Source organism: Triticum urartu, chromosome 6, assembly GCF_003073215.2.
Source record: "Triticum urartu cultivar G1812 chromosome 6, Tu2.1, whole genome shotgun sequence".
NCBI classification, from domain to species: domain Eukaryota; kingdom Viridiplantae; phylum Streptophyta; class Magnoliopsida; order Poales; family Poaceae; genus Triticum; species Triticum urartu.
This window is the reverse complement of record NC_053027.1, coordinates 541,084,705-541,103,926: the sequence shown is the minus strand read 5'-3', so window position 1 is coordinate 541,103,926 and position 19,222 is coordinate 541,084,705.

Here is a 19,222-nt window from a genome sequence, read left to right as displayed (position 1 = left end):
CACGACTTGCATGTCGATGAGTATGACAACCGGCAGGAGCCATAGGAGTTGTCTTAATTTATTTATGACCTACATGTCAACATAAACGTCATGTAATTACTTTACTTTATTGCTAAAGCGTTAGCCATAGTAGTAGAAGTAATAGATGACGAGACAACTTCAAGAAGACACGATGATGGAGATCATGATGATGGAGATCATGGTGTCATGAAGGTGACAACGATGATCATGGAGCCCCGAAGATGGAGATCAAAAGGAGCAAAATGATATTGACCATATCATGTCACTATTTGATTGCATGTGATGTTTATCATGTTTTACATCTTATTTGCTTAGAACGACGGTAGCTTAAATAAGATGATCCCTCACTAAAATTTCAAGAAAAGTGTTCCCCCTAACTGTGCACCGTTGCAAAGGTTCGTTGTTTCGAAGCACCACGTGATGATCGGGTGTGATAGATTCTAAAGTTCGAATACAACGGGTGTAAGCCAGATTTACACACGCAATACACTTAGGTTGACTTGACGAGACTAGCATGTACAGACATGGCCTCGGAACACGGAAGACCGAAAGGTCGAGCATGAGTCATATAGAAGATACGATCAACATGAAGATGTTCACCCATGTTGACTAGTCCATCTCACGTGACGATCAGACTCGGCCTAGTTGACTCGGATCATGTTTCACTTAGATGACTAGAGGGATGTCTATCTGAGTGGGAGTTCATTAAATAATTTGATTAGATGAACTGAATTATCATGAACATAGTCTAAATTGTCTTTGCAAATATGTTGTAGATAAATAGCTCATGTTGTTGCTCCCTATTTCAATACATTCCTAGAGAAAGACCAAGTTGAAAGATATTGTAAGCAATGATGCGGACTGGGTCCGTAGTCCGAGGAGTGTCCTCACTGTTACACAGAAGGCTTACGTCTTTGATGCACCGCTCGATGTGCAAACCCCTACAACGTCGTCTGTGGATGTTGTGAACACCTGACAGACACATCCTGATGACTACTCGATAGTTTAGTGCACCATACTTTACGGCTTAGAATCGGGATTCCAATGACGTTTTGAACGCCATAGAACATATGAGATGTTCCAAGAGCTGAAATTGGGATTTCAGGCTCATGCCCGTGTTGAGAGGTGTGAGACCTCTTACAAGTTCTTTTGCCAACAAGATGGAGGAGAATAGCTCAGCTAGTGAGCATGTGCTCAGAATGTCTGGGTGCTACAATCACTTAAATCAAGTGGGAGTTAAACTTCCAGATAAGATAGTGATTGATAGAGTTCTCTAGACACTATCACTAAGCTACTAGATCTTCATGATGAACTATGACATGCAAGGGATGGAGTTGATCCCGGAGCTGTTCGCGGTGCTTAAGACCGCAAAAGGTAGAAATCAAGAAGGAGCATCAAGTGTTGATGGTTTAACAAGACCACTGGTTTCAAGAAGGGCAAGGGCAAGAAGGGAAACTTCATGGATGGCAAACCAGTTGCCGCTCCAGTGAAGGTGTTGGAAATATGCCCTAGAGGCAATAATAAATTGATTATTATTATATTTCCTTGTTCATGATAATCGTTTATTATCCATGCTAGAATTGTATTGATAGGAAACTCAGATACATGTGTGGATACATAGACAACACCATGTCCCTAGTAAGCCTCTAGTTGACTAGCTCGTTGATCAATAGATGGTTACGGTTTCCTAACCATGGACATTGGATGTCGTTGATAAGGGGATCACATCATTAGGAGAATGATGTGATGGACAAGACCCAATCCTAAGCCTAGCACAAGATCATGTAGTTCGTATGCTAAAGCTTTTCTAATGTCAAGTATCATTTCCTTAGACCATGAGATTGTGCAACTCCCGGATACCGTAGGAGTGCTTTGGGTGTGCCAAACGTCACAACATAACTGGGTGACTATAAAGGTGCACTATGGGTATCTCCGAAAGTGTCTGTTGGGTTGGCACGAATCGAGACTGGGATTTGTCACTCCGTGTGACGGAGAGGTATCTCTGGGCCCACTCGGTAGGACATCATCATAATGTGCACAATGTGATGAAGGAGTTGATCACGGATGATGTGTTACGGAACGAGTAAAGTGACTTGCTGGTAACGAGATTGAACAAGGTATCGGGATACCGACGATCGAATCTCGGGCAAGTATCGTACCGATAGACAAAGGGAATTGCATACGGGATTGATTAAGTCCTTGACATCGTGGTTCATCCGATGAGATAATCGTGGAACATGTGGGAGCCAACATGGGTATCCAGATCCCGTTGTTGGTTATTGACCGGAGAGTCATCTCGGTCATGTCTGCATGTCTCCCGAACCCGTAGGGTCTACACACTTAAGGTTCGATGACGCTAGGGTTATAAAGGAAGTTTGTATGTGGTTACCGAATGTTGTTCGGAGTCCTGGATGAGATCCCAGACGTCACGAGGAGGTCCGGAATGGTCCGGAGGTAAAGATTTATATATGGGAAGTCCTGTTTTGGTCACCGGAAAGGTTTCGGGGTTTATCGGTAACGTACCAGGACCACCAGGAGGGTCCCGGGGGTCCACCAAGTGGGGCCACCAGCCCCGGAGGGCTGCATGGGCCAAGTGTGGGAGGGGACCAGCCCCAGGTGGGCTAGTGCGCCCCCCCCCCACCAAGGCCCAAGGCGCAAGGAAGAGGGGAAGGGGGCAAACCCTAGGGCAGATGGGCCCTAAGGCCCACCCTGGTGCGCCTCCCCCTCTCCCCTCCCCTTGGCCGCCCCTAGATGGGATCTAGGGGGCTGCCGCCACCCCTAGGGAGGGAACCCTAGGTGGGGGCGCAGCCCCTCCCCTCCCCCTATATATAGTTGAGGTTTGGGCTGCCCAATACACACGAGTTCCTCTCCTCTTGCTGGCGCAGCCCTACCTTCTCCCTCCTCATATCTCGCGGTGCTTGGCGAAGCCCTGCTGGAGTACCACGCTCCTCCACCACCACCACGCCATTGTGCTGCTGCTGGATGGAGTCTTCCTCAACCTCTCCCTCTCTCCTTGCTAGATCAAGGCATGGGAGACGTCATCGGGCTGTACGTGTGTTGAACGCGGAGGTGTCGTCCGTTCAGCACTAGGATCTCCGGTGATTTGGATCACGACGAGTATGACTCCTTCAACCCCGTTCTCTTGAACGCTTCCGCTTAGCGATCTACAAGGGTATGTAGATGCACTCTCCTTCCCCTCGTTGCTGGTCTCTCCATAGATAGATCTTGGTGACACGTAGGAAAATTTTGAATTTCTGCTACGTTCCCCAACAGTGGCATCACGAGCTAGGTCTATGCGTAGTTACTATGCACGAGTAGAACACAAAGTAGTTGTGGGCGTTGATTTTGTTCAATATGCTTACCGTTACTAGTCCAATCTTGATTCGGCGGCATTGTGGGATGAAGCGGCCCGGACCAATCTTACACGTACGCTTACGTGAGACCGGTTCCACCGACTGACATGCACTAGTTGCATAAGGTGGCTGGCGGGTGTCTGTCTCTCCCACTTTAGTCGGATCGGATTCGATGAAAAGGGTCCTTATGAAGGGTAAATAGCAATTGGCATATCACGTTGTGGTCTTTGCGTAGGTAAGAAACGTTCTTGCAAGAAACCCATAGCATCCACGTAAAACATGCAAACAACAATTAGAGGACGTCTAACTTGTTTTTGCAGGGTATGCTATGTGATGTGATATGGCCAAAGGATGTGATGAATGATATATGTGATGTATGAGATGATCATGTTCTTGTAATAGGAATCACGACTTGCATGTCGATGAGTATGACAACCGACAGGAGCCATAGGAGTTGTCTTAATTTATTTATGACCTACGTGTCAACATAAACGTCATGTAATTACTTTACTTTATTGTTAACCGTTAGCTATAGTAGTAGAAGTAATAGTTGGCGAGACAACTTCATGAAGACACGATGATGGAGATCATGATGATGGAGATCATGGTGTCATGCCGGTGACGATGATGATCATGGAGCCCCGAAGATGGAGATCAAAAGGAGCAATATGATATTGGCCATATCATGTCACTATTTGATTGCATGTGATGTTTATCATGTTTATACATCTTATTTGCTTAGAACGACGGTAGTAAATAAGATGATCCCTCATCAAAATTTCAAGAAAGTGTTCCTCCTAACTGTGCACCGTTGCGAAAGTTCATCGTTTCGAAGCACCACGTGATGATCGAGTGTGATAGATTCTTACGTTCGAATACAACGGGTGTTGACGAGCCTAGCATGTACAGACATGGCCTCGGAACACATGCAAAACACTTAGGTTGACTTGACGAGCCTAGCATGTACAGACATGGCCTCGGAACGCAAGAGACCGAAAGGTCGAGCATGAGTCGTATGGTAGATACGATCAACATGAAGATGTTCACCGATGTTGACTAGTCCGTCTCACGTGATGATCGGACACGGCCTAGTTGACTCGGATCATGTAATCACTTAGATGACTAGAGGGATGTCTATCTGAGTGGGAGTTCATAAGATGAACTTAATTATCCTGAACATAGTCAAAAGGTCTTCGCAAATTATGTCGTAGCTCGCGCTTCAGTTCTACTGTTTAGATATGTTCCTAGAGAAAAATTAGTTGAAAGTTGATAGTAGCAATTATGCAGACAGTAGAAGGCTTATGTCCTTAATGCACCGCTCAGTGTGCTGAACCTCGAACATCGTCTGTGGATGTTGCGAACATCTGACATACACATTTTGATAACTACGTGATAGTTCAGTTAAACGGTTTAGAGTTGAGGCACCGAAGACGTTTTGAAACGTCGCAAAACATATGAGATGTTTCGAGGGCTGAAATTGGGATTTCAGGCTTGTGCCCACATCAAGAGGTATAAGACCTCCGACGATTTTCTTAACCTGCAAACTAAGGCAGAAAAGCTCAATTGCTGAGCTTGTGCTCAGATTGTCTGAGTACAACAATCGCTTGAATCGAGTGGGAGTTGATCTTCCAGATGAGATAGTGATGTTTCTCCGAAGTCATTACCACCAAGCTGCTAGAGCTTCGTGATGAACTATAATATATCAGGGACATATATGATGATCCTTGAGATATTCGCGATGTTTGACACCACAAAAGTAGAAATCAAGAAGGAGCATCAATTGTTGATGGTTGGTGAAACCACTAGTTTCAAGAAGGGCAAGGGCAAAAAGGGATACTTCATGAAACGGCAAATCAGCTGCTGCTCTACTGAAGAAACCCAAGGTTGAACCCAAACCCGAGACTAAGTGCTTTTGTAATAAGGGGAATAGCCAGTGGAGAAGAATTACCCTAGATACTTGGTAGATTAGAAGGCTGGCAAGGTCGATAGAAGTATATTGGATATACATTGTGTTGATGTGTACTTTACTAGTACTCCTAGTAGCACCAGGGTATTAGATACCGGTTCGGTTGCTAAGTGTTAGTAACTCGAAATAAAAGCTACGGAATAAACGGAGACTAGCTAAAGGTGAGCTGACGATATGTGTTGGAAGTGTTTCCAATGTTGATATGATCAAGCATCGCACGCTCCCTCTACCATCGAGATTGGTGTTAAACCTAAATAATTGTTATTTGGTGTTTGCGTTGAGCATAGACATGATTGGATTATGACTATCGCAATACGGTTATTCATTTAAAGAGAATAATAGTTACTCTGTTTATTTGAATAATACCTTCAATGATCTTGCACCTAAAATGACTTGTTTATTGAATCTCGATCGTAGTGATACACATGTTCATAAGATAGTAATGATAGTACCACCTACTTGTGGCGCTGCCACTTAAGTCATATCGGTATAAAACGCATGAAGAAGCTCCATGTTGATGGATCTTTGGGCTCACTCATTTTTGAAAAGTTTGAGACATGCGAACCATGTATATTGGTGTATATGCATGAAGAAACTCCATGCAAATGGACCGTTTGGACTCACTTGATTTTTGAATCACTTGAGACATGCAAATCATACCACATGGGCAAGATGACTGAAAGCCTCGGTTTTAGTAAAATGGAACTAGAAAGCAACTTGTTGGAAGTAATACATTTTGATGTGTGCAGTCCAATGAGTGCTGAGGCATGTAGTGGATATCGTTATGTTCTTACTTCACAGAAGATTTGAGTAGATGTTGAGTATATTTACTTGATGAATCACGAGTCTGAATTATTGAAAGGTTCAAGTAATTTCAGGGTGAAGTTGAAAGATCATCGTGACAAGAGGATAAAATATCTATGATATGATCATAGAGATGAATATCTGAATTGCGAGTTTGGCACAGAATTAAGACATTGTGGAAATTGTTTCACAACTAATACAGCCTGGAACACCATAGTGTGATGGTGTGTCCGAACATCATAACTGCACCCTATTGGATATGATGCATAACATGATGTCTCTTATCGAATTACCACAATAGTTTATGGGTTAGGCATTAGAGACAACCACATTCACTTTAAATAGGGCACCACGTAATTCCGATGAGATGACACCGTATGAACTATGGTTTAGAGAAACCTAAGCTGTCATTTCTTAAAATTTTGGGGCTGCGACGCTTATGTGAAAAAGTTTCAGGCCGATAAGCTCGAACCCAAAGCGGATAAATACATCTTCATAGGACACCCAAAACAGTTGGGTATACCTCCTGTCTCAGATTCGAAAGCAATAAGGGATTGTTTCTAGAATCGGATCCTTTCTCGAGGAAAAGTTTCTCTCGAAGGAATTGAGTGGGGGGATGGTGGAGACTTGATGAGGTTATTGAACCGTCTCTTCAACTAGTGTGTGGCAGGGAACAGGGAGTTGTTCCTGTGGCACCTACACCAATTGAAGTGGAAGCTTATGATAGTGATCATGAAACTTCAGATCAAGTCACTCCCAAACCTCGTAGGACGACAAGGATGTGTACTACTTCAGAGTGATACGTAATCCTGTCTTGGAAGTCATGTCGCTAGACAACAATGAACCTACGAGCTATGGAGAAGCGATGGTGGGCCTGGATTCCAAAATGGCTCGAGGCCATATAATTCGAGAGAGGATCCATGTATGAAAACAAAGTGTAGACTTTGGCAGAACAGCTCGATGGTCGTAAGGCTGTTGAGTACAGATGGATTTTAAAAGGAAGACGGACAACAATGGTAAATGTCACCATTAAGAAAGCTCGACTTGTCGTTAAGAAGTTTCCCGACAAGTTCAAGGAGTTGACTACGGTGAGACTTTCTCACTCGTAGCGATGCTAAGAGTCTGTTGGAATTATATTAGCGATTACTACATTATTTATGAAATCTTGCAGATAGGATGTCAAAACATTGTTTCCTCGACGATTTCTTGAGGAAAGGTTGTATGTGATACAACCGGAAGGTTTTGTCAATCCTGAAAGATGCTAATAAGTATGCAAAGCTCCAACAATCCTTCTGAGGACTGGAGTAGGCATCTCGGAGTTGGAATGTATGCTTTGATGAGATGATCAAAGATTTTGGGTGTATACAAAGTTTATGAGAAACTTGTATTTCCAAAGAAGTGAGTGGGAGCACTATAGAATTTCTGATGAATATATGTTGTTGACATATTGTTGATCAGAAATGACGTAGAATTTCTACAAAGCATATAGGGTTATTTGGAAAGTGTTTTTCAATGGAAAGCCTGGATTAAGCTACTTGAACATTGAGCATCAAGATCTATAAGGATAGATCAAAACGCTTAATGGTACTTTCAAATGAGCACATACCTTGACATGATCTTGAAGGTGTTCAAGATGGATCAGTCAAAGAAGGAGTTCTTGCCTGAGTTGTAAGGTATGAAGTTAAGACTCAAAGCTCGACCACGGCAGAATAGAGAGAAAGGACGAAGGTCGTCCCCTATGCTTAAGACATAGGCTCTACAGTATGCTATGCTGTGTACCGCACCTGAAATGTGCCTTGCCATGAGTCAGTCAAGGGGTACTAGAGTGATCCAAGAATGGATCACAGGACAGCGGTCAAAGTTATCCTTAGTAACTAGTGGGCTAAGGAATTTTCTCGATTATGGAAATGGTAAAAGAGTTCGTCGTAAAGGGTTACGCCAATGCAAACTTTGACACTAATCCAGATTATTCTGAGTAGTAAACTGGATTCGTATAGTAGAACAGTTATTTGGAATAGCTCCAAATAGAACGTGGTAGCTGCATCTAGGAGATGACAAAGAGATTTGTAAAGCACACACGGATCTGAAAGATTCAGACCCGTTGACTATAACATCTCTCACAAGCATAACATGATCAAACCCAGAACTCATCGAGTGTTAATCACATGGTAAATGTGAACTAGATTGTTGACTCTAGTAAACTCTTTGGGTGTTAGTCACATGGGGATGTGACCTTGAGTGTTAATCACATATCGATGTGAACTGGATTATTGACTCTAGTGCAAGTGGGAGACTGTTGGAAATATGCCCTAGAGGCAATAATAAATTGATTATTATTATTATATTTCCTTGTTCATGATAATCGTTTATTATCCATGCTAGAATTGTATTGATAGGAAACTCAGATACATGTGTGGATACATAGACAACACCATGTCCCTAGTAAGCCTCTAGTTGACTAGCTCGTTGATCAATAGATGGTTACGGTTTCCTGACCATGGACATTGGATGTCGTTGATAACGGGATCACATCATTAGGAGAATGATGTGATGGACAAGACCCAATCCTAAGCCTAGCACAAGATCATGTAGTTCATATGCTAAAGCTTTTCTAATGTCAAGTATCATTTCCTTAGACCATGAGATTGTGCAACTCCCGGATACCGTAGGAGTGCTTTGGGTGTGCCAAACGTCACAACGTAACTGGGTGGCTATAAAGGTACACTACGGGTATCTCCGAAAGTGTCTGTTGGGTTGGCACGAATCGAGACTGGGATTTGTCACTCCGTGTACGGAGAGGTATCTCTGGGCCCACTCGGTAGGACATCATCATAATGTGCACAATGTGATCAAGGAGTTGATCACGGGATGATGTGTTACGGAACGAGTAAAGAGACTTGCCGGTAACGAGATTGAACAAGGTATCGGGATACCGACGATCGAATCTCGGGCAAGTATCGTACCGATAGACAAAGGGAATTGTATACGGGATTGATTAAGTCCTTGACATCGTGGTTCATCCGATGAGATCATCGTGGAACATGTGGGAGCCAACATGGGTATCCAGATCCCGCTGTTGGTTATTGACCGGAGAGTCATCTCGGTCATGTCTGCATGTCTCCCGAACCCGTAGGGTCTACACACTTAAGGTTCGATGACGCTAGGGTTATAAGGAATTTGTATGTGGTTACTGAATTTTTCGGAGTCCCTCCTGGATGAGATCCCGGACGTCACGAGGAGTTCCGAAATGGTCCGGAGGTAAATATTTATATATGGGAAGTCCTATTTTGGTCACCGGAAAGGTTTCGGGGTTTATCGGTAACGTACCAGGACCACCGGGAGGGTCCCGGGGGTCCACCAAGTGGGGCCACCAGCCCTGGAGGGCTGCATGGGCCAAGTGTGGGAGGGGACCAGCCCCAGGTGGGCTGGTGCGCCCCCCCCCACCAAGGCCCAAGGCGCAAGGAAGAGGGGAAGGGGGCAAACCCTAGGGCAGATGGGCCCTAAGGCCCACCCTGGTGCGCCTCCCCCTCTCCCCTCCCCTTGGCCGCCCCTAGATGGGATCTAGGGGGCTTCCGCCACCCCTAGGAAGGGAACCCTAGGTGGGGGCGCAGCCCCTCCCCTCCCCCTATATATAGTTGAGGTTTGGACTGCCCAATACAGACGAGTTCCTCTCCTCTTGCTGGCGCAGCCCTACCTTCTCCCTCCTCATATCTCGCGGTGCTTGGCGAAGCCCTGCTGGAGTACCACGCTCCTCCACCACCACCACGCCGTTGTGCTGCTGCTGGATGGAGTCTTCCTCAACCTCTCCCTCTCTCCTTGCTGGATCAAGGCATGGGAGACGTCACCGGGCTGTACGTGTGTTGAACGCGGAGGTCCCGTCCGTTCGGCACTAGGATCTCCGGTGATTTGGATCACGACGAGTACGACTCCTTCAACCCCGTTCTCTTGAACGCTTCCGCTTAGCGATCTACAAGGGTATGTAGATGCACTCTCCTTCCCCTCGTTGCTGGTCTCTCCATAGATAGATCTTGGTGACACGTAGGAAAATTTTGAATTTCTGCTACGTTCCCAACAGAAGGAACCCAAGGTTGAACCCAAACCCGAGACTAAGTGCTTCTATTGTAAGGGGAACGGTCACTGGTACCGGAATTACCCCAAATGCATGGTAGATAAGAAGGCTGGCAACTTCAACAAAGTATATACGTGTTATTAATGTGTACCTCACTAGTACTCCTGGTAGCACCTGGGTATTGGATACCGGTTCAGTTGCTATTATTGTTGACTTGAAGCAAAAGCTACGGACTAAACGGAGACTGGCTAAGGGCGAGGTGACGATGTGTGTTGGAAGTGTTTCCAAAGTTGATGAGATCGCCATCGCACGCTCCATCTACTTTCGGGATTAGTACTGAACCTAGATAAATGTTATCAGGTGTCTACGTTAAGCATGAATATGATTAGATCATGTTCATTGCAATATTGTTATTCATTTAAGATAGAGAATAGTGGTTATTCTATTTACATGAATAATACCTTTCATGGTCATGCACCTTATGTGAATGGTTCATTGAATCTCGGTCGTGGTAATACACATGTTCACGCCAAAAGATGTAGAGTTAATAATGATAGTACCACTTTCTTGTGGCACTGCCGCTTAGGTCATATTGGCGTAAGATGCATGAAGAAACTCCATGTCGATGGATGTTTGGAGTCACTTGATTTTGAATCGCTTGACACATGCGAGCCATGCCTCATGGGCAGGATGACTAAGACCCCGTTTTCAGGTACAATGAAACGGGCAAGTGACTTGTTGGAAATCATACATGCTGATGCGTGTGATCCAATGAGAATTGAAGCGTGCGGTGGATATCGCTATTTTCTCATCTTCACTGACGATTTGAGTTGATATAGGTATATTTACTTAATGAAGCACAAGTCTGAAACGTTTGAAAAGTTCAAGCGATTTCAGAGTGAAGTTAAGAACCATCATAACAAGAAGATCAAATTCCTACGATCTGATCGATGAGAATTTCTGAGTTATGAGTTTGGCAATCACTTAAGACATTGTGGAATTGTTTCACAGTTGAAGCCACCTGGAACACCACTGGGTTATGGTGTGTCTGGACGTCGTAATCGAACCTTATGAGATATGGTGCGATCTATGATGACTCTTACCGATCTACCGTTTCATTTTGAGGCTATGCGTTAGAGACAGCTGCATTCACTTTAGATAGGACACCATCTAAGTCCGTTGAGACGACGTCGTGTGAACATTGGTTTGGCAAGAAACCAAAGTTGTCATTTCTTAATGTTTGGGGCTGCGATGCTTAAGGCTTCAGCCGGAGAAGCTCAAACCCAAAGCGGACAAACACATCTTCATAGGATACCCAAAGGTGACAGTTGGGTACACCTTCTATCTCAGATCCGAGGGCAAATTGTTTGTCGCTAAGAACGGGTCCTTTCTCGAGAAGGAGTTTCTCTCAAAAGAATTGAGTGGGAGGAAGATAGAACTTGATGAGGTTGTCGAACCTTTACTTCAACCAGAGAGTGATGCAACACAGAAAGATGTTTTCTGTGGCACCTACGTCTGTTGAAGAGGAAGTTAATGATAGTGATCATGAAGCTTCGGGTCAAGTTGCTATCGAACCTCATAGGTCAACAAGGATATGTACTACTCCTGAGTGGTACGATAATCCTGTCTTAGATATCATGTTGTTAGACAACAATGAACCTACGAGCTATGGAGAAGCGATGGTGGGCCCGTATTCCGACAAATGGTTAGAAGCCATGAAATCCGAGATAGGATCCATGTATCAGAACAAAGTATGGACTTTGGTGGACTTGCCCGTTGATCGGCAAGCCATTGAGATAAATGGATCTTTAAGAAGAAGACGGACGTGGGCGGTAATGTTACCGTCTATGAAGCTCGACTTGTGGGAAAGAGTCTTTTCACAAGTTCAAGGAGTTGACTACGATGAGAATTTCTCACCCGTAGCGATGCTTAAGTCCGTCGGAATCATGTTAGCATTAGCTGTATTTTTCGATTATGAAATCTGACAGATGGATGTCAAAACAAGTTTTCTTACCAGTTTTCGTAAGAAAAAGTTGTATGTGATACAATAAAAGGTTTTGTCGATCCTAAGGATGCTAAAAGGTATGCTGGCTCCAGCGATCCTTCTATGGACTAGAGCAAGCATCTCGGAGTCGAATATATGCTTTGATGGAGTGATCAAAGCTTTTAGGTTTATACAATGTTTTCTAGAAACTTGTATTTACAAGAAAGTGAGTGGGAGCACTACAACATTTCTGATAAGCATATGTGGGTGACATATTGTTGATCCGAAATAATGTAGAATTTCTGGAAAGCATAAACGGTTGATTGAAGAGTGTTTTTCAAAGGAAGACCTGGATAAAGCTGCTTACATATTGGGCATCAAGATCTATAGAGATAGATCCAGACGCCTGATGATACTTTCAAAGAACGCACACCTTGACATGATTTTGAAGGAGTTCAAAATAGATCAGTCAAAGAAGGGGTTCTTACCTGAGTTGTAAGGTGTGAAGTTGAGTAAGACTCAAAGATTGACCACGGCAGAAGAAAGAGGAAGGACGAAGGTCGTCCCCTATGCTTTTGTCATAGGCTCTATACGGTATGCCATGCTGAGTACTGCACCTGATGTGTGCCTTGCCACATGTCTGGCAGGAGGGTACAAAGGTGATCTAGGAGTGGATCACCAGATAGCGGTCGAAATTATCCTTAGAGGAATAAGGAAATGCTTCTCGGTTATGGAGATGATAAAGAGTTCGACGTAAAGAGTTACGTCGATGCAAGCTTAACACCTAGAGATACCGGATACGTATAATGGAGCAACAATTTGGAATAGCTCCAAGTGGAACGTGGTAGCAGCATCTACAATATGACATAAAGTTTTGCGAAATACATAGGGATCTGCATATGGCAAGACCCATTGACTACAACCTCTCTCACAAGCATAACATGATCAAACCCAGAACTCTTTGAGTGTTTATCACATAGTGATGTGAACTAGATCATTGAGTCTAATAGACTCTTAGATGTTGGTCACATGGCGATGTGACCTGTGAGTGTTAATCACATGGCGATGTGAACTAGATTATTGACTCTAGTGCAAGTGGGAGACTGTTGGAAATATGCCCTAGAGGCAATAATAAATTAGTTATTATTATTATATTTCATTGTTCATGATAATCATTTCTTATCCATGCTAGAATTGTATTGATAGGAAACTCAGATACATGTGTGGATACATAGACAACACCATGTCCCTAGTAAGCCTCTAGTTGACTAGCTCGTTGATCAATAGATGGTTACGATTTCCTGACCATGGACATTGGATGTCGTTGATAACGGGATCACATCATTAGGAGAATGATGTGATGGACAAGACCCAATCCTAAGCCTAGCACAAGATCGTGTAGTTCGTATGCTAAAGCTTTTCTAATGTCAAGTATCATTTCCTTAGACCATGAGATTCGGCAACTCCCGAATACCGTAGGAGTGCTTTGGGTGTGCCAAACGTCACAACGTAACTGGGTGGCTATAAAGGTTCACTATGGGTATCTTCGAAAGTGTCTGTTGGGTTGGCACAAATCGAGACTGGGATTTGTCACTCCGTGTAACGGAGAGGTATCTCTGGGCCCACTCGGTAGGACATCATCATAATGTGCACAATGTGACCAAGGAGTTGATCACGGGATGATGTGTTACTGAACGAGTAAAGAGACTTGCCGGTAACGAGATTGAACAAGGTATCGGGATACCGACGATCGAATCTCGGGCAAGTATCGTACCGATAGAGAAAGGGAATTGTATACGGGATTGATTGAATCCTTGACATCGTGGTTCATCCGATGAGATCATCGTGGAGCATGTGGGAACCAACATGGGTATCCAGATCCTGCTGTTGGTTATTGACCGGAGAGTTGTCTCGGCCATGTCTGCATGACTCCCGAACCCGTAGGGTCTACACACTTAAGGTTCGATGACGCTAGGGTTATAGGGAAAGTATGTACGCGGTTACCGTATGTTGTTCGGAGTCCCGGATGAGATCCCGGACATCACGAGGAGTTTCGGAATGGTCCGGAGGTAAAGATTAATATATAGTAAATATGGTTTTGGCCACCGGAAGTGTTCCGGGCATCACCGGTAGTGTACCGGGACCACCGGAGGGGTCCGGGGGTCCACCAGGTGGGGCCACCAGCCCCGGAGGCCTACATGGGCCAATAGTGGGAAGGGACCAGCCCCTAGGTGGGCTGGGGCACCTCCCACCAAGGCCCAAGGTGCCTCCAAGAGGGGAGGGGGGCAAACCCTAGGGCAGATGGGCCCTAAGGCCCACCCCAAGTGCGCCTCCCCCTCTCCCCCTTGTGGCCGCCACCCTATATGGGATCTAGGGCTGCCGCACCCCTTGGGGTGGAAACCCTAGGTGGGGGCTCAGCCCTCCATCTTCTCCTATATTTAGTGGAGGCAAAGGGGCAGCCCAACACACGAAGTTCTTCCCCTGTTGGCGCACCCTGCCCCTCTCCCTCCTCGTCTCTCGTAGTGCTTGGCGAAGCCCTGCTGGAGTCCCGCACTCCTCCACCACCACCACGCCATCGTGCTGTTGCTGGACGGAGTCTTCACCAACCTCTCCTTCTCCCCTTGCTGGATCAAGGCGTAGGAGACGTCACCGGGCTGCACGTGTGTTGAACGCGGAGGCGCCGTTGTTCGGCGCTTATATCGGAATCAACCGCGATCTGAATCGCTACGAGCACGACTCCTTCATCCGCGTTCTTGCAACCCTTCCGCTTAGCGATCTAGAAGGGTATGTAGATGCACTCCCCTCCCCTTCGTTGCTAGATTACTCTATAGATTGATCTTGGTGATGCGTAGAAAATTTTAAATTTCTACTACGATCCCCAACATAAGCATGGTGCACTAAACTATCAAGTAGTCATCATATTGAGCCAGCCAAACGTTCAGAACGTCTGCATCTGCTCCTGGAATAGGTCTTTCACCTAGCGGTGCATCAAGGACATAATCCTTGTGTGCAGCAATGAGGATAATCCTCAGATCACGGATCCAATCCGCATCATTGCTACTAACATTTTTCAACTTAGTTTTCTCTAGGAACATATAAAAAAATAAACGGGGAGCAACATCGCGAGCTATTGATATACAACATAGATATGCTAATACTACCAGGACTAAGTTCATGATAAATTAAAGTTCAATTAATCATATTACCTAAGAACTCCCACTTAGATAGACATCCCTCTAATCCTCTAAGTGATCACGTGATCCAAATCAACTAAACCATAACCGATCATCACGTGAAATGGAGTACCTTTAAATGGTGAACATCACTTATGTTGATCATATCTACTATATGATTCACGCTCGACCTTTCAGTCTCAGTGTTCCGAGGCCATATCTGCATATGCTAGGCTCGTCAAGTTTAACCTGAGTATTCTGCGTGTGCAAAACTGGCTTGCACCCGTTGTAGACGGACGTAGAGCTTATCACACCCGATCATCACGTGGTGTCTGGGCACGACGAACTTTGGCAACGGTGCATACTCAGGTAGAACACTTTTATCTTGAAATTTAGTGAGAGATCATCTTATAATGCTACCGTCATATCAAAGCAAGATAAGATGCATAAAAGATAAACATCACATGCAAGCAATATAAGTGATATGATATGGCCATCATCATCTTGTGCTTGTGATCTCCATCTCCGAAGCACCGTCATGATCACCATCGTCATCGGCGCGACACATTGATCTCCATTGTAGCATCGTTGTCATCTCGCCAATCTTACGCTTCCACGACTATCGCTACCGCTTAGTGATAAAGTAAAGCATTACAGCGCAATTGCATTGCATACAATAAAGCGACAACCATATGGCTCCTGCCAGTTTCCGATAACTTGGTTACAAAACATGATCATCTCATACAATAAAATTTAGCATCATGTCTTGACCATATCACATCAAAACATGCCCTGCAAAAACAAGTTAGACGTCCTCTACTTTGTTGTTGCAAGTTTTACGTAGCTGCTATGGGCTTAAGCAAGAACCGTTCTTACCTACGCATCAAAACCACAACGATAGTTTGTCAAGTTGGTGCTGTTTTAACCTTCACAAGGACCGGGCATAGCCACACTTGGTTCAACTAAAGTTGGAGAAACTGACACCCGCCAGCCACCTGTGTGCAAAGCACGTCGGTAGAACCAGTCTCGCATAAGCATACGCGTAATGTCGGTCCGGGCCGCTTCATCCAACAATACCGCCGAACCAAAGTATGACATGCTGGTAAGCAGTATGACTTATATCGCCCACAACTCACTTGTGTTCTACTCGTGCACAACATCAATGCATAAAACCTAGGCTCGGATGCCACTGTTGGGGAACATAGTAATTTCAAAAAAAATCCTACACACACGCAAGATCATGGTGATGCATAGCAACGAGAGGGGAGAGTGTTGTCCACGTACCCTCGTAGACCGAAAGCGGAAGAGTTAGCACAACACGGTTGATGTAGTCATACGTCTTCACGGCCCGACCGATCAAGCACCGAAACTATGGCACCTCCGAGTTCTAGCACACGTTCAGCTCGATGACGATCCCCAGACTCCGATCCAACAGAATGTCGGGGAAGAGTTCCGTCAGCACGACGGTGTGGTAACGATCCTGATGTTCTACTGTCGCAGGTCTTCGCCTAAGCACCACTACAATATTATCGAGGACTATGATGGACGGGGGCACCGCACACGGCTAAGAGATCAATGATCAACTGTTGTGTCTATGGGGTGCCCCCTGCCCCCGTATATAAAGGAGCAAGGGAGGGAGGCGGCCGGCCTAGGAGGAGGGCGCGCCTAGGCGGGAGTCCTACTCCCACCGGGAGTAGGACTCCTCCTTCCCTTGTTGGAGTAGGAGAGAAGGAAAGAGGGGGAGAGGAACAAGGAAAAGTGGGCTGCACCCCATGTCCAATTCGGACCAGAGGGGGGGCACGCGCCTCCTTCCTTTTGGCATCTCTCCTCTATTCCCGTATGGACCAATAAGGCCCATATACTCCCCGACGAATTTCCGTAACTCTCCGGTACTCCAAAAAATACCCGAATCACTCGGAACCTTTCCGATGTCCGAATATAGTCATCCAATATATCGATTTTTACGTCTCGACCATTTCGAGACTCCTCGTCATGTCCCCAATCTCATCCGGGACTCCGAACTCCTTCGGTACATCAAAACTCATAAACTCATAATATAACTGTCATCAAAACCTTAAGCGTGCGGACCCTACGGGTTCGAGAACAATGTAGACATGACCGAGACACGTCTCCGGTCAATAACCAATAGCGGAACCTGGATGCTCATATTCGCTCCCACATATTCTACGAAGATCTTTATCGGTCAGACCGCATAACAACATACGTTGTTCCCTTTGTCATCGGTATGTTACTTGCCCGAGATTTGATCGTCGGTATCTCAATACCTAGTTTAATCTCATTACCGGCAAGTCTCTTTACTCGTTCCGTAATACATCACCCCGCAACTAACTCATTAGTTGCAATGCTTGCAAGGCTTAAGTGATGTGCATTACCGAGAGGGCCCAAAGATACCTCTCCGACAGTCGGAGTGACAAATCCTAATCTCGAAATACGCCAACCCAACAAGTACCTTCAGAGACACCTGTAGAGCACCTTTATAATCACCCAGTTACATTGTGACGTTTGGTAGCACACAAAGTGTTCCTTCGGTAAACGGGAGTTGCATAATCTCATAGTCATGGGAACATGTATAAGTTATGAAGAAAGCAATAGCAACAAACTAAACGATCAAGTGCTATGCTAACGGAATGGTTCAAGTCAATCACATCATTCTCCTAATGATGTGATCCCGTTAATCAAATGACAACTCATGTCTATGGTTAGGAAACATAACCATCTTTGATCAACGAGCTAGTCAAGTAGAGGCATACTAGTGACACTCTGTTTGTCTATGTATTCACACATGTATTATGTTTCTGGTTAATACAATTCTAGCATGAATACTAAACATTTATCATGATATAAGGAAATAACTTTATCATTGCCTCTAGGGCACGTTTCCTTCATGCAGATCACTTAAGCCTTGCAAGCATTGCAACTAATGAGTTAGTTGCAAGATGATGTATTACAAAACGAGTAAAGAGACTTGTCGGTAACGAGATTGAACTAGGTATTGAGATACCGACGATCGAATCTTGGGCAAGTAACATACCGATGACAAAGGGAACAACGTATGTTGTTATGCGGTCTGACCGATAAAGATCTTCGTAGAATATGTAGGAGCCAATATGGGCATCCAGGTCCCGCTGTTGGTTATTGACAAGAGAGGTGTCTCGGTCATGTCTACATAGTTCTCGAACCCGTAGGGTCCGCACGCTTAACATTCGTTGATGATATAGTACTATGAGTTATGTATGTTGGTGACCGAATGATGTTCAGAGTTTTGGATGAGATCACGGATATGACGAGGAACTCCGGAATGGTCCGAAAGTAAAGATTGATATGCGGATAGTAGTGTTTGATCTCCGGAAAGGTTCCGGAATCCATCGGAAGGGGTTCCGGATGTTTCCCGAAATGTTTGGGTACGAGAACACTTTATCTGGGCAAAGGGGAAAGCCCACAAGGTTTTTGGAAAGCGCAAAAGGAAGTTTTGCGGAGTCCAGGGGCCAGACGCCAGGGTCCCTGGCGTCTGGCCCTGGAGTCCGAGAAGGACTCTTTCCTTTCGGGTGAAACCGACTTTGTGGAGGCTTTTACTCCAAGTTTCGACCCCAAGGCTCAACATATAAATAGAGGGGTAGGGCTAGCACCCAAGACAGATCAAGAAACACCAAGTCGTGTGCCGGCAACCCCGTCCCCTCTAGTTTATCCTCCGTCATAGTTTTCGTAGTGCTTAGACGAAGCCCTGCGAAGATTGTTGTTCACCAACACCGTCACCGCGCCGTCGTGTTGCCGGAACTCATCTACTACTTCGCCCCTCTTGCTGAATCGAGAAGGCGAGGACGTCACCGAGCC